This window comes from Saimiri boliviensis, chromosome 14 (genome assembly GCF_048565385.1).
Source record: "Saimiri boliviensis isolate mSaiBol1 chromosome 14, mSaiBol1.pri, whole genome shotgun sequence".
In the NCBI taxonomy this organism is placed as follows: domain Eukaryota; kingdom Metazoa; phylum Chordata; class Mammalia; order Primates; family Cebidae; genus Saimiri; species Saimiri boliviensis.
In genome coordinates this window covers 86,119,110-86,142,681 of record NC_133462.1, presented here as the reverse complement: position 1 = coordinate 86,142,681, position 23,572 = coordinate 86,119,110, and the positions used below count along the sequence as shown (strand labels likewise).

Below are 23,572 nucleotides of genomic sequence, written 5' to 3'. Positions count from 1 at the left end.
CCTCTTGGTACTATCACACTGTCAGTTAAGTTTTAACATATGAATTTAGGGTAGCACATGTAAACCATAGCATTCAGTCAACACACGGATGTATCAACCCACCGAAAATAGCAGTACACATGGCAGGGGAAATATGTCTGGTAAGATTATGTAGAGTCATAAAATTAAACTCCATCATAATAAAGTTCTGCTAACCACATACCTTTTTCTTAATATTGCTAGAATCTAGATTGTCTACTTCTGCTTTTAGCTTACCCTGTGGTAACATGTCTTAAATATAATTTAAGAAGATTTTTTCTTTTTCTTTTTTTTTCTTGTTGAACAATACAGACTTCAGCATATGCCTTAGATTGATTATCTCAAATGTCACTCACTTCAGGTGTTATCCTGGCCAGCATTCTAACAAGTGAGCATTCTGAAGGAAGCAATTGCAATATTTATTCCCTCTGGCAAGTGGCAGCAGATGCTTAGCATTTTAATGCTCATTTGTAACAGCCAAAGTTTTGCTTTAACAAAGCAGTTGTCTTTTCAAAATTGAAAGCCCTTTGATAACAGAAGTTCTATTGTTGGACAGAAAAGAGAGATAAGACCATAAAAATTCAAATTAAGGATGTTGACCTCTCATAACCTTTTCATCTTGGGTCTTAGAGACAATTTCATCCTATGGCTTCTGCAGGTATCCTCGGAGATGAATTAAGTATGTCTAGGCTCCAGGTAATTATTTTTCCCCACACCTGCTTTCTCTCAGTCTGATGCAGACACCTGCACATGTTTTTGGAAAATGAAATTAATTCAGAGAAAGGTGCATTTAAAGGTACTGTTTCCTAATAAAGGAATTTCACTTTAGAGATGAAAAGATGTTTGATTTTCCTTTTTAGTTGCCTGATTCCTTATCCTCTAAGAAGTATATAATCCCTTGACCTGGGGATCCTAACCACCTCCATGAAATTATGCCCGAAATGGTTTTTTTTCATTAAATGCTGCTGGTTTTCTTCTTTAATCACTTGGCCCTTCCAAGTGTTTCTTCCTCTTATAATGGGTATACCAAGAAACACTTGGCTCCATGTTACTTCACCGATTTTCATAAGCAATAATTAGCTCTATTCCCCTTTGCAGCTCAGGGAAGCAAAAGTTAGAAGGAACGGCATCTGGAGCAGCTCCCCACATCCCCCACCCCAGCACTGGGCCTAAGATGTCTCCATCAGGATGCTACTGGTTCTGACTCAGCAGTTATTAGCAAAGAGCTGAGCACACAATTCATAAACAAGGATACACTTCTACAGAAATAATGGAGAAGTGCTTCCGTTTCTCTAAAACGTATTAGCTTTGGCCATTAGGCACCTTCAGAGTGAATGGCACGATGAGATGAGACAGTTCATGGGGGAGGGGAGGAGGGTTGCTGACAGCCAGAGGGCTTCTCATTAAAAGAGCATTGGCTGTTCTTGAGGACACAAACAGACCCAATGGATCCATGGATTGATCAGCACTAGTACTGACACTATCATTCATTTGACTCACATTTCGCATTCTCAGTAACATTCATTCAATACGTAATTTTTGTGAAGGGAAAGTGTGATTAAGCTCTGTATGGAAAAGAAGGCAGTGTGGCAATGTCTGCCCACTATGATACCAAAGAAGCTATTTCCTGAAGAGACTTTCTCAGTGTGTGTTGAAGAAAGGCCCCTTTGTCTCCTCCTCTTCATAATCTTGGTCGGCAGTTTCCTTTTCTTCCACTAATATTCTCAATCTAGTAGTTACCACAAAATATTTTTCTATTTTAAAAAAATAATCTATTGGGTAAAACTCTAGGGAAAAAGAATAAATACAGTCCATGTCCTCACGGAGCTTAGAGTCTAATGGGAAACAGGTTGGCACCTTGGGTACGAGACCGAGGGAGTGAAGCTTATAAGGTGAACTTTCTGAACTTGGTATTTTTATGAGTGTTATGTTTTCATTATACAATAAAGTGCATCTTTCTTCATACCTGAACCATGGCTATGATCTCTTTACGTTGCCCACATCAGTTGGTATGGCTATTTGTACTTAGTGAGTAATCAATATTTGATTGTGAAAAAGAATGGTGCTGAATGTTGTCTCCAAGAATTACCTTAATGTTTCCTCTGCCAAGGCAAAGATTGAATAGATGAAAGCAAATGAATTTTCACTGCAAACAAACCAGTGACTATTAAAGTATCTTAGAGTCACAAGGGATGATTTCATTGTTAGTGCTATACCTCTGACGGATGCACAGATAACAAACACTAATTTCTTCAATATTTTTAAAGCCCTTAGATTGTTGGTGTATATCTGATATACATGTGCCTGCCTTGTAAAGATGCTGGAGATTGGAGAGCCAGGAACTTCTGACAGAAAGCTCTTGACAAAACTATCTGAGGAGCCCAGAATAGGAATTAGCGATTGTTTTAAGAGGCAGAGCCAAGCCTCTTTTCAAATAGAGCATCTACCAAAGTTGGGTGATATGCATGACATCCTGCTACTCTGAAACAAGAAAGATGCCCCCAAGAGGAGATTCAGGAAGTTTGGTTAGGATGATCAAGCTCTCTGACTACCAAAAGCAGTAATTCAGACTAGAGTTACTGATTTGCACATGTGAAAAAAAGTCGCACTCCCCGTCTCAGGTAGTAGCCTAATAAAGTGAAAAAGGAAACACTGGGGCCAGGCCTGCTGGCTCATGCCCGTAATTCCAGCACTTTGGGAGGCCGAGGCAGGCAAATTGCTTAAGCCCAGGAGTCCAAAACCAGCCTGAGCAACATGGTAAAACTCTGTTACTACAAAAAAAAAAAAAAAAAAAAAGAATTAGCCAGGTGTGGTGGTGCATGCCTGCGATCCCAGCTACTTGAGAGGCTGCAGTGGGAGGCTCGCTTGAACATGGGAGGCAGCAGTTGCAGAGAGCCCTGATCACACCACTGCCCTCCAGCCAGGGCAACAGAGCAAAACCCTGTCTCAAAAAGAAAGAAAGAAAAAAAGAAAGAATGAATGAAACGCTGTTGTAGAACCTTCTGCTCTGCCTAGAGAGAGAGGGGCCTGCGGTCAGTATAGACTCAGACAACCTCATCACGCCAACTGTGAGAACAAAACTTCAAGCTAGTTTGCTCCTCTGTGCAAGACAGAGAAAAATCATTAACAATTCAAACAGGGATTTGGTTTGAGTCCCTGGGAATTAGCTAAATGACAGAAAACTAAGGGAAGCAGCAGAGTAAGACAATGAGGTCAAGAGGGGCAGGAATGTGAGACTGTGCACCTGCAGGGGTCAGACTCTAAGACGCCCCACTATGGCCCCACCTCCTGGTATCCATACCCTTTATCTCCTGTCCTTGAGAGTAGGCGGGACCTGTAACTTGCTTGTGACCAATAGAATATGGCAAAAGTGATAGACATCCCTTCCATGATGAGGTTACATGAGATGTTATTTCTGCCTTATATTCACACACCATTGCCTTCTAGTCTTGACTGGCATCTTTTAACAAAACAAGCATCCATGTTGTAAGCTACATGGTAGAAAAGTGTTAGTGACAACAGTAAGGAACTGAGGGCCTCAAGGAAACAATCTGAAAGCAACTGATTCCTACGAACAACCAGGCGAGGTTGGAGGCAGTTATTTCCCTCGTTAGCTCTTTAGATGATACCACAGGGATAGCTGACTTCTTGATTTCAGCCTGTGACCCAGAAACAGGAGACCCAGCTAAGCCATGCCTGGGCTCCTGAACCACAGAAACTGAAACAATAAATGAGTCTTGTTTTAAGCTCCTAGTTTTGGTAATTCATTACATAACAATAGATCATTAGTAAACTCTCTGTGACTCGGTGCGTTCCCACAGTCTGGAATCAATGAGAGGCACCCACACTGGAAATGCTCAATCATCTTAACATGATCACTTCTGTGGGGAGTGCTGGCGCTCAGGGATATGAGATGAGTGTTAATTTTATGCGTCAACTTGACTAAGCCATAGCGTCAACACAGATATTTGGTGAAACATTATTTCTTGGTATGCCTGTGAGGGTGCCTCCAGATGAGATTAGCATTTCCCTTAGTAGACAGAGTAGAGCAGATGCCCTCCCCAAAGTGGTGAGCTTCAGCCAATCAGCTGAAGGTCTGAATAAAAGAACATCAGAGTTAAAAAGGGTACTTTCTGCCTGAGAGTCTTTGTACTAGGACATTTGTCTTCTTTTGACTTTAGATTCAGACTCAGCTGGAACTTACACTATTAGCTTCCTGGTTCTCAAGCGTTTAGACTTGAACTGGAACTATAGCTTCAACTTTCCTGGGTCTCAAGCTTGCTTATTTCAGATTTTATACTTTTTCGGCCTCCAAATATCACATGAGCCAATTTCTTAAACAATCTCTCTCTCCTCTCCACCTCTGTTGTATATATAGCTATATGTATATATGCACACATACATATATGTTTGTGTGAATATATATGAGATTGTGTATGTATATACATAATTGTGTATATATAGCATATATATGTGTTGTATATATTGTATGTATATATATATGTATAATTGTGTATATATAGATAATTGTGTATGTGTATATACATATATATGTGTATATACACACACATACATATAAATAAAAAGTAATGATTTTAGATATTTACTTTAGCTATTAGCCAGTACCATGGCTTGGTTGGTTGAAGCTCCTGTCTAACAGGTATTTACTTCAGATATCAGAGGAAACTTGTTATTAGAAGCTAAGAAGCAACTAAAACTGCTGGCTTGACTAAAATGTCCTATGAAATAGATACCCTGAAACCTATGTTTCCAGGATCTTAAGAATACTTTGTCCACATTAACCTTACTAAGCCTTACATCACCTCTGTCGGTATTATCATATCTCCATTTGAAAGATGTAGAAAGAATCAGACCGGAAAGTGTAATAGGGAGCCCAAGGTCACAAGCTTGTGTGCCTGGAATATAAAACCTTTAAGAGTTGGGCATTTGGGATGTTTTCTTTTTTCATATTGACAAGAACTAGTCACACAAGTGACAGCTTAGGAAGACTAGTATTTGTAAGTCCCCTCCCTTTCTTTTCCAAGTGTTTTGCATAGCCATTTTCATAAATGCTCATGAATTATACATCAATACCATCTCTTTGTATTCTGAATGCACTTACACTTCAAAGAGTTGTGCAATATTGAATTATTTTGGTTATTTTTCCTTTATTACTCTTCATTTCTGCTAAAGATTGTTCCTGCTAAAGGCACATTACACCTTGCCAAAGCCCTAATAATTTAGAGTAGAAGAAAACTCTTCCCTCTTCTTATTCATATTTTATCCTCTAAATTTCAGAACTTTATTCTGACTTCTGACTATGGCTGGGTAAAGAGGTCACAAATTTGTCCCCATTATCACCAAAACAACAAAACAAAACAAACCTATAAAGGTGAGAAAAATGAACAAAATTAGCCACTCTGATGCCATGAAAATTGACCAACAAGTCATAGAAATCTGAAAAGAGCTTATGCTTTATGAATTGCTGAACATTAGTTAAGAATAGCAAATGTCTGTGGTATTCTTTCCTGGAGCTGCTCTTATTCACTCCCAAGTTCAGTCAACAAGGTGGCTCTTCCAGAGCAAGCCATGGCATGAAGACTAGTGGCTTTGCTGACAGTGATCAAAAAGGACACACTCAATTTAGAGTGGCATAAAATATCCATGCCTAGTGTGAGGGTATGTGAAACCAATGACCTTGGCAGTGGGTAAGCAGGAAGGACCAATGACTACTATACTGAGGTTTTAGTAATGGGTGGGGTAAACCTATTCTTGGATGAAGCCACCAACACAGTGGATATCAAAGAGGGAACAAACGATCCACATCTCCTGGCTTACCGTAAGCTACATTCATGAACAGAGGAGACACAAAAGAGCCCAAGGGAAAGTAAAAGCTGGGCATACTCTAAAACACCCTGAGCTTTTAATGTGCTCCCTGCCCACATTTAGATCTACTAATAGAGGACAGAAGATATACTGGCTCAGGGTATTTGAACACAACAATTGTCAAATTATTAGGTGATAACTAAGCTACATAGATATATGGCCAATGCCTAGGGAGTCAGGCTTAAAAATAAAAATGGGAATGTTTAAAAACTCAACAGTCCTATACCATACAGGAAAACAGACCAACTCAGCTCGAATTACCAGACAAACAAAGAGCAACAGTAAGAAATTTCAGTGAAAAAAAAAAATCAGAATCCAGAGCTCCTACAATGCATAATCAAAAATATCTAGTTTTCAATAAAAATTATAAGACTTCCAAAGAAACAGGAAAGTGTGATTCACATTCAGAGCAAAAAAAAAAGAAAGCAGTCAAATGAAATGGTCACTGAGTTTTCTCAGATGTCTGATTTAGGAGACACAGATTTTTAAAGCAGCCAGATTTTATAATATTTTGGAAATATTATAAATATTTCCAAAGAATTTTTAAAAACATATTTAAAGAATTAAAGGAAAGTATGACAACAGTGAATCAACATATAGAAAATCTCAATAACGATATTATACATTGTTTTGTAATGGAAATTATTGAGTTTAAGGATACAACTGAGAAAAATCTCAAAACTATATTTGAAATGGCAAAAGAAAACAACAATGAAATAAAAGAAAAATTAATAGATGTTACATGATATAAATAGTAGACACAAAGACGGAAGAAAATCAGCAGAGCCTCACAGACTCGTGAAACAACATCAAGTGTAACAATATAAGTAGTAGGAGTCCCAAATGGAGAGAATAAATAAAGGAGTAGAAAATTTGAAAATTTCCCAAATGTAATTTAAAAACAAAGATCTACATATCTAAGGAGCTCAACTACTCCCAAGTAGGATAAGTACAAGCAGATTCAAATCTGGACACAAAGTAAACTAATGGCTGAATGACAAAGACAAAGAGAAAATGTTTCAACTAGCAACAGAATAAAGACTCATCACATAGAGAGGAGCACCATTGTAATCATAGATTGGCTTCAACAGAAACCAGCGGAGGCCAGAAAGCAGTGGAGTGCTGAAAGAAACAACTGTCATCTAAGAATACTGTAGCCAGTACAACTATTAATATTTATTCTTCAACAGAAAGGCAGAATATAGATGCCTACAGATAACAAAAGACATAATTTATTGCTGACAGGCTAGTCTTAGAAGAAATACTGGAGAAAGTTATTCAGTCTGAAAGAAAATGATACTAGGTATCAACCTGAATCCACAGGCAGGAAGAAATGAAGAATGCCAGAATGTCAATATGTAGGTAAATATAAAAAACTACAAATTTTTTTTTCATTTTCTCTTAACTTTTTAAAAACGTACAATTGATATAAAGCAATAACTATAGCACAATATTGTAGGATTATAGAGTTTATTATATGTATTCATGTACATGTATGAACAAAGATATGGGGAATGAAGCTCTGTTGGAAAAAAATACCATATTTTACTGAAATTACGTTAGTATTAATCTGAAGTGGATTGTGCAAAAGGAAGATGCACATTGCAATATCAAGAGCCACTAAAAAGAAAAAAGTCACAAACAAACATAGTAAAAAGTCATCAACAGAGGAATTAAAATTTTTTGCTAAATGACATTTATTTAATATAAATGAACACAGTAAAAGAGGAACTTAGAAACAAAAGAGACAAGAGACAGCTGGAAAACAAGGAAAATAGCAAATATAAATCCAATTATATCAATAGTTCCTTTAAAGGTAAATAGTCTAAACACACCAATTAAAAGGCAGACTGATTTACAAATAAGATCTAACCACATGCTGTTGGACAGCTAAGGTTCAATATAATATCACATTTCAAAGATTTCAAATACAGATTTCAGATACATTTCAAAGATTCAAACTGGTTGAAAATCAAAGGATGGAAAAAGGCCATACAAACAGTAACAAGAAGATAGTTGGGATACAGAAGATAGAAATTATGTAGGCAGATAGTGAGGGCAAAAGAGTTATCGGCAGCACTTCCCTTCTAACCAAGAGCAGCCCTTTTCTATCAAAGAGCAGCCTGAAAGAGCGAGGTGCAAACATAGATTAGGAAGCTGGAAGCCTGCATGGGGAAATAGCGGCAGCTGCACTAGAAAAGGAATACCTGGGGGCCAGGCCTGTCCACCATGGAAACTCCCTCTTCCCTATTTTGTTAGCACGTATACAGTAAGAAGGAAATGGATAGCAGGGAGAAGCTCAGGCAGAGAACCCACCTGCATAATAAAAGATTGGGGTAGCGTCTGCCAGTGATTCATGCCCTATGCAGCTGACACACCTGGTCCTAACCATTGTTTCACACTCTAAGTAGATCAGACACCATCTCTCCACCAGCTCATCTGTAATTTCACAGCAGATCAGCAATCCATTTTTCCGGGACCCCTCTCTAGCAGAAAGCTATTCTCTTTATTTTGTCTATTAAATTTCCACTCTCATCCTCACTTTCTGTGTGTCCACATCCTGGATCTTTGTGGCCATGAGACAACAAATCTTGGGTGTTACCCCAGAAAACAAAGCCACTTCAGTTGGAGTAGCCATAGTAATAACAAGAAAAAGAGATTACAAGACAAAAAGTATTATGAGAGGCCAGGCGTGGTGGCTCACGCCTAGAATCCCAGCACTTTGGGAGGCTGAGGCAGGCGGATCATGAGGTCAAGAGATTGAGACCATCCTGGCCAACACGGTGAAACCCCATCTCTACTAAAAAATACAAAAATGCTGGGTGTGGTGGTGTGCACCTGTAGTCCCAGCTACGCAGGAGGCTGAGGCAGGAGAATTGCTTGAACCCAGGAGGTGTAGATTGCAGTGAGCCGAGACTGCGCCACTGCACTCCAGCCTGGCACCTGGTGACAGAGCAAGACTCTGTCTCAAAAAAAAAAAAAAACATATATATATATATATATATATATTATGAGAGACACACAGGAACATTTCAAATATTCACAGAGCAACATTTCAGAAACATATAACAATTAAAAATATGTATTTATCTGACAACAGAGTGCAAACACACATAAAACAAACATTGACAGAATGAAAACAAGAAACAGAAAATTCAAAAATAATCCATCTGGGATTTTAATATCTGACTCTCAATAATGAATAGAACAACATGGCAGAAAAACAGCAAAGAGATAGATGACTGAAGAAGGCTAACTGCCACATGTAGTCCCCTCTACCCCATGACTATAGATAAAAATTCTTTTCAAGTTTCATTCTTGGAACATTCTCCAGAATAGACCATATTCTAGGCCAAGGAAGTTTCAATAAATTTAAAATAATTGAAATCACATAAAGTATATTTTTCTTTTTTTTTGAGACGGAGTTTCACTCTTGTTACCCAGGCTGGAGTGCAATGGCATGATCTCGGCTCACCGCAACCTCCGCCTCCTGGGTTCAGGCAATTCTCCTGCCTCAGCCTCCCGAGTAGTTGGGATTACAGGCACGCGTCACCATGCCCAGCTAATTTTTAATATTAAAATATATATATATATATATATATATATATATATATATTTTTTTTTTTTTTTTTTGAGGCAGAGTTTCGCTCGTTGCCCAGGCTGGAGTGCAATGGCACGATCTCGGCTCACCGCAACCTCCGCCTCCTGGGTTCAGGCAATTCTCCTGCCTCAGCCTCCTGAGTAGCTGGGATTACAGGCACGCGCCACCATGCCCAGCTGATTTTTTGTATTTTTAGTAGAGACGGGGTTTCACCATGTTGACCAGGATGGTCTCGATCTCCTGACCTCGTGATCCACTCGCTTCGGCCTCCCAAAGTGCTGGGATTACAGGCGTGAGCCACCGCGCCCGGCCCAAAGTATATTTTTCAACAACAGAACAGAAATTAGAAGTCCACAACAGAATAAAAATTAGGAACTCATCACAGTTTGTAATATAAACAGCACACTTCTAAATAACCCATGGGTCAAAAAAAAATCACAAATTAGAAGATATTTAAACTAAATTGCAGTGTGTAAACACAATATAAAATTTATGAAAAGCAGCTAAAGCAGTGATGAAAGATAAATTAACAAATGTAAAATGCAGTATCAAACCAAAAAAAGGTTTCAAGTCAAATACATAATGTGACATGGTAAAAGGCCCATAAAACTGCATACCTCAACCATGCCTCAGCTTTCTCTTGAAACTGCTCTCTGTAACCCAAATGTGACAGGCAAGCAGTCCAAACCCACGCCATCTTGGCCCCTGCGACTTGTAATAAGTAATTAAGGTCTGTGAGTTCCACCCTTCCCAGACAATGTATAAACAAATGCTTATCTTGACTTTTGTGAACCGATTAAGTAACAATCAGAATGTCAAGTCCTCCAGCCCTCGGAATGTCCAGATCCCCTCACCCTCATCTCCACCTAGGAGGTGATTTACAGAATCCACTAGCCCTCTGGAATGTCTGAAGCCCCTCACCCCCACCCCTGCCCCTCACCCTCACTCCCGAGGTGGTCGAATGGGTATAAAAGGTCTTGACACCCTCCTTTCGGGGCCGCAGGTTGGAGAGACGTGAGTCCTGCGTGGCCTCTGGCAATAAAGACCCTGCAATATGGCATACATTTGTCTTGGTGTTGACTTTCTTTGCTCCCTCCACTACAACAGTAAGATTCCACCTTAAGAACCAGTGACGGAGGAAACCAAACCCAAAGTAAGCAGAAGAAGGAAATAATAAAGAGCTGAAATCAATTAAATGACAACCAGAAAAGAAATAGGGAAAATGAATAAAACAAAAAAACCAGTTCTATGAAAAGATCAACAAAACTGATAAACCTTTTGTTAAACTGATAGTTACAGGACTGCACACCAAGCGGCCAATACATTGACAGCAGAGAAGGGTTTAATAATCGCAAGTTGGCAAATGGAGGAACAAGGGGAATTCTCATTCCTCAAACCTGTTTGGTCCAGGGGTTCTGGAAAACGGTTTTGAAAGGGATTTGTGGAGGACAAGGGGCTGGAAAATTTAGTGTTATTGATGCCAGGTGAGGCATCAGAACCCAGTCCCCAGAAAGTGGTTGACTCATGGGTTAGGAAGAATTTACTGACAATATAGGTTTGAAAAGGGAAAGTTTTGTTAGAAAGAACGCTGCTGAAGAGTGCAGCGGGGTACCTCAGCAAGGAGGAACTGAGTTCACCATGGCAAATTTTTCCTTATTGGTATTTATGGACCTTAAAGTGAAAGCTGAAGGGCAATTTGCATGACAAATAATTACATTTGCAGACATCTTGGTGCCTGAATGTTGGCAAGGGTTGCATAATGAGTTTCAGCACGCATGCATTCTAGAGATGTAGAGAAATTCTAGTTACTTATAAATTTATGCTGAAAAGAGGCTGGGGATCAGATGCCTTTAGATCATAAGGAAGTCTAATTACGTCTAAATTCCTCACATAAGGAGGTTTTTGTCTCCGGGGCCTGCCTGATCACCAGGTGATCTTTGTGTTTCAACACCAGGAACTCTGATACCTTCCATTGGTAACAATATGCATAGTTTTTCTTCATGGGAACAAATAGTTAATACCACAAATATGTCTTGCCAGGTTAAATCAGAGGCAATAAAGCATGCAATTCTTGAGTGAACTTAGAGGGATCTTAGCTAAAAGAACCCAACTTGGATTGAATTTGTGAAAGATCAGATACTAGAAAAGGGACATGAACTCTAATCGCTCCCAAAACTCCATTTGCCACCTCACAGAGGGGCAAAAACATTTTTGAGATTTTCTGAGGGTTGTATACCAGTGGCATATGTGACTCCATTCCGAGTATGTGAGGGAGATGAAGCATCTGGATATGGGGGTGCGATCGATTATGGAACAGACAGAGAGAGTTTGGGTAAAGTGGAAGCAGGCTGAGAAAAGTGTGATAGGCAAAAGGAAGGATCGTCTAAAACATCAGAATCAGGAAGAGAGGAAATTCCTTAGAAGCATAGGTAATTTTGGAGTTTGGGATAAAGCCGAAAAGATCGAAATGTGATCTCTGAATCCTTTTCAAAGTTCCAGCAAATTGAATCTAGTTGTAAAATAATATTCCAATCCAGGGTCCCATTAGGGGGCCAATTTAAATTACTGGGGAGCTTATATTGAACCCAAGCTGCATTAGAAAAGAAAATCATAGATTCTTTTTGAGAGATTGTGGGTCAAAATGGAACCACTATTTAAGAACACAACTCAAGGGTGAGTCAGATGGAACTGAAAAATGAATTGAACCCATGCTGGTTTGGATAAGGGACTGTAAGATCCCTGAGGGATTTGGACCTTCCTTTTCTCTTTGTCTCACTGTATTCACAGGCATCCCACCGTGGATAAAGCGCCTGCCCTTGCCTGGATGACCAGTCCAAGCATGCCCTTGTTTGAGTGGCCAAATCTAACATGAAGGGGAACTCACCCTTTACATGGAATGCGGTGGCCTGTGATGAAGCTGAATCCAAAATTGGGTCCACTTAGGGTGCATATACTCCTCTGGTGGTAGGTGCACCAAAATCTCACAAATCACCACTCAAGTATTTATCCAACCAAACACCACTTGTTCCCCAATTTCTCCAAAAATCTACAGAAATAAAGCGTGTGTGTTTGTGTGTGTGTGTGTGTGTGTGTGTGTGTGTGTGTTTTGAGATGGAATTTTGCTCTTGTTGCCCAGACTGGAGTGCAACGGCATGATCTCAGCTCATGGGTCACTTCCGCCTCCCAGGTTCAAGCAATTCTCCTGCCTCAGCCTCCCAAGGAGCTGGAACGACAGGCATGCACTACCACACCCTGCTAATTTTTGTGGTTTTAGTAGAGACAGGGTTTCACCATATTGGCCAGGCCGGTCTCGAGCTCCTGACCTCATGATCCACCCACCTCGGCCTCCCAAAGTGCTGGGATTACAGCTGTGAGTCACTGCACCCGGCCAAAGTTGTTCTTTTGTCTTCACCGTCACGTAACACCGGGAAGTACCCTAGGCCAGAGACAGTCAATGGCCAAAGAGTACTCCAGCTGGCTCACTGGCAGTCCAAAAACAGAAACAAAGCCTGGCCAGTCTCTTAGCCCTAAGGGCAACAATGGATGGGAATCTCTTCTCTAGGGCTTCAAGATCCCACTGAAGAGTGGCCTAGGCCAGGAACCTTCAGTTCCCAATAGTAAACAACCAGATCATTGAGGGAAGCTGGAAGGAAAAAGAAGAAAGAAATACTAGTAAAGTCCACATAGGGGCCACCGAGACGCTGGGCATGAGAGCCCCAGCATTAGAAAGTGGTTGACTCGCCGGGTGCGGTGACTCAAGCCTGTAATCCCAACACTTTGGGAGGCCGAGGCGGGTGGATCACGAGGTCAAGAGATCGAGACCATCCTGGTCAACATGGTGAAACCTCGTCTCTACTAAAAATACAAAAAAATTAGCTGGGCATGGTGGCACATGCCTGTAATCCCAGCTACTCAGGAGGCTGAGGCAGGAGGATTACCTGAACCCAGGAGGCGGAGGTTGCAGTGAGCCGAGATCGCGCCATTGCACTCCAGCCTGGGTAACAAGAGCGAAACTCCGTCTCAAAAAAAAAAAAAAAGAAAGAAAGAAAGAAAAAGAAAGTGGTTGACTCTCAGGTTTGTAAAGATTTACCGACAACAGCTGGGTGCAGTGGCTCATGCCTATAATCACAGCACTTTGGGAGGCCGAGGCAGGTGGATCGCTTGAGGTCAGGAGTTCCAGACCAACCTGGGCAACTTGGTGAGACCCCCTCTCTACTAAAAATACAAAAATTAGCTGGGCGCGGTGGTGGCGCCTGTAATCCCAGCTACTCAGGAGACTGAGGCAGGAGAATCACTTGAACCCAGAGGCAGAGGTTGCAGTGAGCAGCAATTGCACCACTGCACTCCAGCCTGGGTGACAGAGCGAGACTCCACCTAAAAAAAAACAAAAAACAAAAAACTCCTGAGAACTGTATAGATTAGAAAAAAGAAAGTTTTATGAAACAGGAAGAATGCTACAGAAGAGCGTAATGGGATGCCTCAGCACGAGAGAACTGAGTACGCCCAGGTGGATTGTTCCTCAGTGGTGCTTATGGACCTTCAAGTGGGAGCTAAAGGCTCATGTGAATGATAAATGATTACATTTGCAGACATTTTGATGCTTTAATGTTGGCAAGGATTGCATGGTGAGTTTTGGCATGCAGGCATTCCAGGTGATCTTTGCTCTTTTCAACTGACTGGCTGAGGTAAGGGAATGAAATCATCAGGATGCAGAGAAGACATTCCTCCTTGAGTCAGCGTCTCACTAGACCCTCCAGACCATCTGGCACCCATAGTTTTGCTGGTATGCAGAACCGAAAGCAGGAACCCAAATAGAAGGTGTACCAACTCACGATGGCTTAGATTTTATCCACAGAACAGAAAAAAGGCAGTCTTGTGACAAGGACCACGCTATCCTGGTGCAGTAAGTAGAAACTAGCTACAAAAACTGGCTTAATGAGTGCTGCTGTGAGCCTCATTGGAGTTTTTTCCTTAATTGATTTTATAAAATTTTCTTAGAAATGGTTTTATGATGAAGAAAAATAGAGAGAGCAATAAGAAATAAGAGAAAGCAATAGGGGCCAAGGGAAAACTTGCCCTTTGAATGTTCACTGAAAATCAATTGACAAAAGGCAGATTAATAGGAGAAAAGCAATACAAATTTATTACTATGCACAGAAGTCTTCCAAAATACAAGATCTCACAGAAAGGCAAGATGGTTGATGCTTTTTCTTTCTTTCTTTCTTTCTTTCTTTTTTTTTTTTTTGAGACGGAGTTTAGCTCTTGTTGCCGAGGATGATGGAGTGCAATGGCACAATCTTGGCTCGCTGCAACCTCCACCTCCCAGGTTCAAGTGATTCTCCTGCCTCAGCCTCCCAAGTAGCTGGGATTACAGGCATGTACTGCCATGCCCAGCTAATTTTATATTTTTAGTAGAGACGGGGTTTCTCTATGTTGGTCAGCCTGGTCTCAAACTCCTGACCTCAGGTGATTCACCCTCCTCAGCTTCCCAAAGTGCTGGGATTACAGGTGTAAGCCACTGTGCCCGGCTCGATGGTTGATGCTTTTTATCACCTTTAGGTGGCACAAAGAACAGGGGCTTGGATCATGGCAGAACAGATTATGGGCTGGAGAGAAAAGGAGGCCTGGCTGGCAAAGGTGGTCCTGTTAGGCAGATGAAACCTCACAGATGGCAGCCCCCAAAGAGAAAAAAAAATGCTGAAAATGTCTTTCTTTTTTAAAAAATGGTAAAGGTCACTCCTGTAATCCCAGCAATTTGGGAGGTCGAGGCGTGTGGATCACCCAAGTTCAGCAATTTGAGACCAGCCTGGTCAACATGGTGAAACCCCGTCTCTACTAAAAATACAAAAAAATTAGCTGGGCATGGTGGCCAGCACATGTAATCCCAGGTTCTCAGAAGGCTGAGACAGGAGAATCTCTTGAACCAGGGAGGTGGAGAGTGCAGTGAGCCGATATCACAGCATTGTACTCCAGCCTGGGCAACAAGAGTGAAACTCTGTCTCAAAAAAAAAAAAATGGTAAAGGTGTCCAACTCACAGTTAATCTTTCTTAGATTCAAACAAGAGAAGGACCTCAGAAAAGGCTTGGCAGTGTCAACACAGATTGCCTCTTGATAAATTAAAAGGAGTTAAATTTAAAGGAGTTTAATTGAGCAATGAAAAATTTACAAAACAGGCAGCCCCCAGAATCAGCAAATTCACAGATACTCCAGGGGTGCCTCGTGGTCAGGACAAATTTATAGACAAAAAAGGTAAAGTAATGCACAGGAGTTGGAAGTGAGGTACAGAAACAGTGAGGTTGGTTACTGCTCGGCGTTTGCCTTATTGGAAGGCAGTCTGAACATTCATGAGTCCATGAGTGGTTGAAGTACGGCTGCTGGGATTGGCCGATACTCAGCTATTGTTACAGGTGCATACTATAAAACGATTTTCATTTTGTCTGACTATTAAGCTAGGTTACAGTTCATCTGCAAGGACTCAAACATAGAAGTACGGAGGCCTTCTCAGATCATATTTAGTTTGCTTTAACACTCTAAATGCAAAGCTCCCCCTATAAAAGATAGATTTTTAGCTATTTTTGTTTTTCCAGCTTTTTGGAATAATCATGAAATATGCCAAAGAAGTATATTTTGGGGTAAGATATTTTGGTTTCTTCCAAAACACATTTCTAAATTCAGGTATAAAAGGAAAATGCTGCTATACATCTTTGAGAAATTCAAAGAATTTAGTGCATATTAGGAACAACTTCATGCCAACAAATAGACATTATAGACAAAATGGAAAATTTATTAGAAATACACAAAGTACTAAAACTCACTTAAGAAAAAATAAAAAATGTGAATCAATTTATAACCAAGACACTGAGTTAATAACTAAAAATATTCCCACAATGAAAAGCTCAGGCTCAGGTGACCTCACTAGTGAATTCCATCAAATAAAATAGAGACAATACAAATACTTCACAAATTCTTTCAGAAAATGGGGAGAAAAAGAACACTTCTAAACTCGATCTCTGACGCCAGGATTTCCTTGATAGCAAAGCCAAACGAAAACATAACAAAGCACAGACAAATATCTCTCATAACTATGCGTTACAAATACTCTTAATAAAAGATTGGCACATCAAATCCAGTGACATGTAAAAAGGGTTATACACCATGACACAGTGGGATTTATGTCATAAACACAAAATGGTTTAATGTCTGCAAGTCAATTAATGCAATACACAAAAACAAATACACAATACAAAAAAAATGAAGGCAATGTTGATCTCACTAGATATGGTAAAAAGAAAATAAAATTTCAGGACCTTTTAAAATTTTCATGTCATGGGGAAACGTTAAGCCTTGGAAACTGACACCAGGTACTAGGCTGTTTTTCTTCTCTGGTACATAGTTGTTGCTTTCTGATTTTGTGTTGAGATTTTACATATGAACTTGACTTCTTACTCTTTAGTCAAACATAGAGTATATGACGTTGGAAATAGAGACCCTTTTGGTTGTTACCTATTTACAATAGAATGTTAAGAAATCTCCTTAAAGGATAATCAACAGTAGCCAATCAAATCATGTATATTGCCCTTTGTATAGAAAGTGCAATTCAGTTCAGAACCCCGTTTTTGCCTGTATAAATTATCTTCATCTTCCTCCACACTAGAAGCACTGTTTACCATTCTTTGGCATAGGTCTGCTCCCCAGATGGTCAACCTCACACTTTGAACTTAAATAAATGCTTTTAACTGGCTCCTGTGCCTTTTGATTATTGTAGGCTGGCAATACAGAAAACTAATTTTTAAAAACCCAATGAACATGAAAGTTAAAAGAACTCAAAATGTATAAATACAATAGCAAAGACATTGAATCAGCCTAAGTGTTCAACAGTGGCAGACTGGAGAAAGGAAATATAGTACAGTTATACCATGGAATACTAAGCAGCCATAAAAAAGAACAAATTCATGTCCTTTGCAGCAGCTTCTGCTTCTAGGGAGGCACCTCAGGAAACACATAATCATAGTAGAAAGTGAAGGGGAAGCAGGCACATCTCACATGGCTGGAGCAAGAGGTTGAGGGGAGGCGCTACACACACACTTTAAACCAACCAGACATCATGAGAAGCTATCATGAGAACAGCACCAGGAGAGTGCTAAACCACTCGTGAAGAATTCACCCCAAAGATCCAACATTGGAGGTTACAATTCAACGTGAAATTTGATGGGGACAAAGAAGGAAACCATATCACTGGAATATATAAATAAATCATACAATGAAGTAGTAAGAAAGTAGCCACATTTTAAAATGGGCAAAACATGGTCAAAGCAACCAGCTGCAAAACTCTAATATTGTATCCTTTATTAAATAAAACGTCAAGGAGTGGCAAACTTATAGACAATGAAAGAGACGTCTGGTTTTCTAGGCCTGGAGATAGAGGAGGACACTAACTGCAATTGGGGAGCAAGATAATTTGGAAGGATGATAAAATGTTCTAAAACTGCATAGTGACTATGGTTTAAAAAAAAAAACCTTCATAAACTTGTTAAAAATAGCAAAAGAATATTCTAATAGTTTATGAGACTGTAAGAAATAAATTGAGTTAGGTGCTAAATCAATCTAGACCTGGGGCAAGGACAGCAAGGAACGTTTGGAAAAATGTTATTTCTCCCACCTTCTATAATGTTTTTCTGAACAAGTTCAGAATGTGACCCAGAAATTCTCAGCTTTCTTATTTGTCAATGATGAATTCACCTAAAACCACATTGATACAGTTATACTTATATAAATGAAAATGTGCTGTTTAGGGTGACCTTGAATAAAAAGTGCAAAATCAAAGAAGAATTCATGGATTTTTAAAAATGATGTCTGCTTCTTTTCTTTATGGCAGTTTATAGATTTCTGATTAGAAATATTGTAGGATATCAAGCTAATATCTAATTGGAAGTCAATCTTGCTCATAAACAAGTTATTGCTTCTTGCATTTTATCCATCTGAGCTCTGCATTTCTATGGCACAAGAACTCATCATTGGTTAAAACACACACATACACACAGGACAGCATACTCACATCAGTCTATTTCCTCACATTGGTAATAGTCCAGATATTTAATTTGTTTTATTCATGCTATGTACCAAATGCAAAGAAGCTACATTTACATCAAAATTGCAATTCAAAGAGACATACCCAATGTAAAATGACCAATTTTTCTCAATTAGATTGTCAAAAAAAGGAACAGAGGTTAGTTTTTATTGTTAGTTAAATTCCAAAACAACCACTTATTTAAAACTAATCTTTGGCAGGCTTGATGGTGCATGCGGAAATAGCTTTGTGCATTGAAATAAAATTAGATGTTGCCTTCTTCTCACTCAGGTGAAAGAATTAGGGAAATTTACATTGTGCAAAAATTAACATGTAAGACATTCATAGTCAATTTTTTTATATCCAACCTATCCCTAAGAAAGACCCAAAAATAAAACACTTTCCCAAATCATAGTTAATTATTTTTCACACTAATTTGTAAAGCTATAAAACTGGATAATTATAAAAATTCACAATGATTATACAACAAATTGAAGTAAGAAATTATGATTAAATTTTTTAAAAATATAACAGGCCCAAAACAGGAAGACAAGCATTGTCTTTTGTGCTTTAAGATAGGAAGAGATTGGAACTGAGGCAATGGAAAGACTGATATGAAGTCCAAGGAAATGGGATGTAAATATAATATTTTCTAATAAGTAAAAGTTTACAGAAGTTGGAGTTCCAGGGAAGACTTCTCCTGCAATTTGTTACAGCAATCAGAAGACACAGAGTGGCTGAATGAACTAAAAAAAAACAAGACTCATTGATCGGTTGCCTATAAGAAACACACTTCACCTATAAAGATACACAATGACTGAAAACAAAAGGAAGGAAAAAGATATTACATGCCAACAGAAATCTCAAATTGTGGTTTTACAAATGGTGGTTTCCCCGGCTCCTTGCTCTCCTGCCACCTTGTGAAGAAGGTGCCTGCTTCCCTTTTTGCCATAATTGTACATTTCCTGAGGCCTCCCCAGACATGCTGAATTGTGAGTCAATTAAACCTCTTCCCTTCATAATTTACCTAGTGTCAGGAAAGTTATTTATAGCAGTTGAAAATGGACTAATACATATAGCATAGAAATTATCTTGAAAGTTTGAAAAAAAATTCTAATAAAGCCAGCGGTGCCACCATTTTTAAAACATCAAGTAGTCTTTTTAAAAGTTTAAAAATACTATTCCATTGTTATTATTCCACTTTCTACATCTTGAGTTAATTTTTATATTATTGTTAAGAAATCCTTGAATTTCAGTTTTTTTTTACTTGAAACTCTATGCACGCTGTTTCATTTTTTTCTGGCATCTAATGTTAGAAAGGACAACTTAGAGGGCAATCTGATTTTACTACATGTAAGTAATTTGCTTTCTTACATGCATGCATTTTGCTCTTTTTTATCTTTGTAAGGAAAAAGTGTTGCTTGAATATCTCTAATTATGATTCTTTTTTCATTGATTCTTTTTTTGTATACAGCACGATGTGTGTCATTTGATTTATACACACCAGCATTTTTTTAATTCCAGCAAGTTTTCTTCCACTATACCTTTAATTATAAAATTAATTAAAATTACTAATTTTATAATTAATTGAATGAGTGGCTCTAAATGTTTCCTTAGAAACACCACTTACCTCTACTTTGGATTTTTAGTTTTAGCCTTCTCTATTATTAACTGTGTCAACTCATCTCCTTATCATTTTCCTCTGTAAAATCTCAAAAACTTATCTGAGCCTTTAAATTTCTCCTATGAATCAGTGATTTCATTTACCTAGGTTAACCTAACACATATGCTCCACAAATATGCTGGGACAAAGCCTATGTAATTCTGCTGTATAATTTTAATTTGGGAAACTCATTAATTTCTTATTTCCATTAGCTTTATTGGGATTTCAGCTTTTGTCTTTCTTACACTTTATTTTTTTTTTTTAACAATCTGTACTTCTGTTGGCTTCACGCCTTACATTTAGAAGACAATTATTTTTTTCACTAAATTTCCTTCACTGGCTTTTTTTGTGGGGGGTATTTTTTTCTTACTGAGCCATTCTCATATAGTGAGTAGAGAATCCAGAATTACTGTTTACTGAGAGAAAGAGAGAGAGAGAGCAAAAATTATTCCTGAGTTAATCATTCAACCTCAAATAAAATAATGTGACATATATGATTTGCTTCAAAATAATAAGGAAGTGGAAAATCACAGGTCTAAGTAAAATAAGATTGCCTATGATTGACAATTGTTGAGGCTGAAAATGGAAACCTATGTGTTCAAAATACCATTTATTTCTACATATTTTAGATTTTTCATAATAAAAGGTTAAAAAGAATTCATCAGTGATAGTTAATTTTATGTGTCAACCTGCCTGGGCCATGGGGTGTCCAGTTATTTGGTCAAACATAGTTTTAGGTGTTTCTGTGAAGGTTTGTCTTAATCTGTTTGTGTTGTTATAAAGACTGTGAGTCAGTAATTTATATTTTTAAAAAAAGAGATTTACTTAGCTCATGGCTCAACAGGCTGAACAAGAAGCATGGTGCCAGCATCTGCTCAGATTCTGGTGAAAGATTTTGTGCTGCATCAAAACGTAGTAGAGAAGGTGAAAGGGGATGCAGGTAAATGCAAAAGACAGACGAAACCCCAGGGGTGTCTTGGTTTCACAGCAATCCACTCTCATTGGAACTAATCCATTTCCCAAGAACCAGTCCAGTGTCAAGAGCAAGAACTCACTCACTACTGCTAGAATAGCACCAAACCATTTATGAGACACCCGCTCTCCCTGACACAAATACTTCCACATAGGCCTGGCCTTCCAACCCCGCCAAGCTGTGGCTCAAATTTCAACGTGAGATTTGGTGGGTACAAACAAACCATATCCAAGCCATAGAAAAATTTTTGAGATGAAATTAACATTTAAATTAGTAGACTAAGTAAAACAGATTACCCTTCATAATGTAGGTGGGCCTCATCCAATCAATAAAAGGTCTGGAAACAACAAAATTTTGACCCTCCCATGATTAAGAGAGAATTCTATCCAACTGACAGCCTTCAAACTGATTCACTGGCTTTTTGTGTGTCTTCAGGCTCAAACTGAAATGTTAACTCTTCCTGGGCCTTGAGCCGGCCAGACTTCAAACTGGAACTACCCCATCAGCTCTCCTGAGCTTCCAGCATGCTTACTGCAGATCCTGGGACTTGTAGACATCGATAATCACGTGAGCCAATCAATTTCATGTAATAAAACTCTATCTTTCTCTCTCTCTCTCTCTGTATATATATATGTATATATGTATACACACACACACACAAACACACTATACATATATACACACACAATTGTTTTTTTCTGGTGAACTCTAACTAATTCACCATCCTAGTTCTATTAGGTCTGTATCAGTGGCCTCTAAGGTGTCTCATAAAAGATTATTATTGTGGTGTGTAAAAAAATGTTAAAACGTCTATTTATAATCATTTTTTCTCATCCCTTTTAATTATTTTACGTTTTAGAATTTACTTAATATCTAGGTGGAATAGCAGGTTAATCATTTCAAAAATACATATATTAAGAGTGGACACTCAATATTTTTAATTAGTGGGGTAGGTGCTCAAAAAAAATGTTTATAAAGCACTGGCCTAATTTATAGAAGTTGGAGTTGCTTCTTTTCCTGTTGTATCATTCTCAAATTATCTTTCCATCTAGTCTCTAGAAGCCTAAAATCTCTAGGTAGTCATAATTTTGAATTCATTAACGTAAGCAGGCTGAATAAAATAGATGGTATAGGGAAGATGATACTGAAAGACACAAACACTAATTGACACTTCAGCTTCTATTAGTTCAGCAGACTGAAATGCTGTGCTCGGAGGAATCTAATCGCATAGCTCTACATAATGTTATGTACAGAAGAGATGGGAAAGGGGGTTCAGAAACCTGAGGACCTCTTCTGGAAGGCAACTTATGTTTGGTTCTTAACAAGGAAGATCATTGGAACTCCTAAGGACAGAGATAAGGTCCCTTGAGGTGACGACTAAAGCAAAAGGGTCCCGGGGGAGGGGGGAATAATTGACCAGACTGAAACTTTGCTCATGCCACAGTTGACTACATCATCTGTGGAAAGAAGATGGATGCCACAGGGAGGGGCAATAGTTCTTCAATTTTAGTAACATCGAGTAAATTATTATTTGGCATAAAAGTCATTGTTAGGAGATAATTCTCCATGAACAGCTTACATTTCTGTATAGTCCAGGTCCTCTGAGCAAAAGAACAGCCTTGAAAGCCAAAGACAGCATCTTTCTTCATATTAGAGGACACAGTTATTTCTTGGCCACTGTGATACAAACAGACATCCTTCTTTCAGACACATTCTAGAACAGTAAAGTTTCCTCACTCTGAGCACAGAGAGGATTTGCGTACATTCTGGAGCAAAGATGAGATCTTGAAAGAGAGAGATAGAGAAAGAGCGAGAGAGTAAGAGAGCAAGACAGTGAGAGAGTGAGAGAGAAAGAGAGAGAGAGAAGGTCATCGGCAGTCCCATTTAAGATCAGAGTTCCTAAACTTCTATCTCCACCTTTCTACTGTGTCTGCAGGTACCATCTGGTGTTCAATGAGTCATTCTGTGCGGACTGGAGCTCAGGGAACCAACACAAGATATTGCCCTGGCTGCTATTTGGCCATGAATAATAAACTCTGACTCAGCAACCTCATGTTTTTCATGAGTCAATATGTGTAAAACTGGGTCAGGCTAACTGGTTAGATTTCTAGGAGGGTAAAATCTCAGACCCTTCACAGTCCTGACTTAACAGTCATAGGCAACACAGGGACTTAGTGAATTAATGAAGCTACCCAGAAAGTCTTCTTTAAATGAGTCTTGGTTTAGCTGTGCAAAGGAAGATTTTTTTTTTCATTAGTGATTATCTTTACCCTGTCTATTCAGGTAAAACAGTCCTAATGAATACACTTCTGAATAGTTTCTAGCCGTTCATTTCAATTCTGTAATATAAGGTGGTAGAAGTC

The 23,572-nt window shown here is 38.9% G+C and overlaps 1 long non-coding RNA gene across 1 annotated transcript; it reads left to right on the top strand.

Moving 5' to 3' along the window:
• The first annotated feature begins 14,247 nt into the window (after nucleotides 1-14,247).
• LOC141581202 (uncharacterized) lies at nucleotides 14,248-23,259 on the top strand. The gene is made up of 3 exons (XR_012513728.1): nucleotides 14,248-14,408; nucleotides 21,645-21,776; nucleotides 23,146-23,259. It is a non-coding gene; the product is annotated as an uncharacterized LOC141581202 (long non-coding RNA).
• Nucleotides 23,260-23,572: the final 313 nt, after the last annotated feature.